Source organism: Hylaeus volcanicus, unplaced genomic scaffold (genome assembly GCF_026283585.1).
Source record: "Hylaeus volcanicus isolate JK05 unplaced genomic scaffold, UHH_iyHylVolc1.0_haploid 12096, whole genome shotgun sequence".
In the NCBI taxonomy this organism is placed as follows: Eukaryota; Metazoa; Arthropoda; class Insecta; order Hymenoptera; family Colletidae; genus Hylaeus; species Hylaeus volcanicus.
The window spans coordinates 88,520-89,620 of record NW_026533078.1 but is presented as its reverse complement, the minus strand read 5'-3'; the positions used below and the strand labels follow the sequence as shown (position 1 = coordinate 89,620).

Genomic DNA, 1,101 nt, shown 5'->3' with positions numbered 1-1,101 from the left:
TATTAAGATTATTTTTATACAATATTGTGCAATTTTTATGTTTTTTATCGCATTGAAAAAGAAGTCAGGATGCGAAGGAGTTTCTTCAAGCTTTTATACAAACTTACGTCATTATAGTTTGTAAATAATAATTTAATTATATTAAACATTGCAAAAACAAAACAAAACATAACAAAACATGATAGAAAAGGAATAAAAAGTAAAAAAAAAAAATAAGTGACTCCTACCGGGAACGAACCGCGTCCAGCGCAAAAGATCAACTTCGCAACCTGGACTCCACCGACTGCGCCACGCTGCTTCTTTCTTTTTTTGAAAACATACGTTTATTGCGCCTGAACAATTATAAATATATATACAAATGGTACAATAAACCTAAACGTATAAATGGTTACATTAAATATGTACAAACTAGACAAATGGCTCAGCGCAGAGCACGCGTAGTCTTAACCCTAGATCTATGAGTTACTGCACTTAATGCTACGTCAATATTACATAAAGAAGAATTTCTTATATATAGTTGGGTTGGAATTATGTATAGAAAACGGAACGAGGAAAAAACTATACATACGTTGAAATTGGAAGGGTTGGAGTGGGTAATTGGGGGGGGGGGGAGGGGATGGGGAGGTGTAGAGTATATATTTTAGTAAAAATAGAGTCTTAATCTAAGTTTATACACTAAAAATCAAAAATAGTACTCTCCCCGGCGGGGAATCGAACCCCGGTCTCCCGCGTGACAGGCGGGGTTTACTGACCACTATACTACCGAGGAGGCCGCAATAGTTATTAATAAGTAAATGAGACAGTAGATACTGTCTGTGTCAATATGTATTATTAATTTAATTATTACTATCTAACTTAATTGTAACTACGGAGTAGTTAATGTCGTTAAAGCTACTTAAATTTAAACGTTGCATGTTACATTGTGTGTTGTGTGTGTATAATACATAGGTGTGACTGGTGTGATCTGATTATGTTTGACTGAACTGCAACCACCAGTACTTGTTCGTGTTGTGTCTGTGTTTATCGTTCAAGTCAATCGTCGATAGTCTGTAGTTGAAACGTATGTCGGAGTCGTCAAATTGTGTATTTACGTCGTATAAG

General features: G+C 35.3%; 1 non-coding gene across 1 annotated transcript; it reads right to left on the bottom strand.

The window, feature by feature from the left end:
* Window positions 1-696: 696 nt before the first annotated feature.
* On the bottom strand, window positions 697-769 carry Trnad-guc (transfer RNA aspartic acid (anticodon GUC)). The gene has a single exon. It is a non-coding gene; the product is annotated as a tRNA-Asp (tRNA).
* Window positions 770-1,101: the final 332 nt, after the last annotated feature.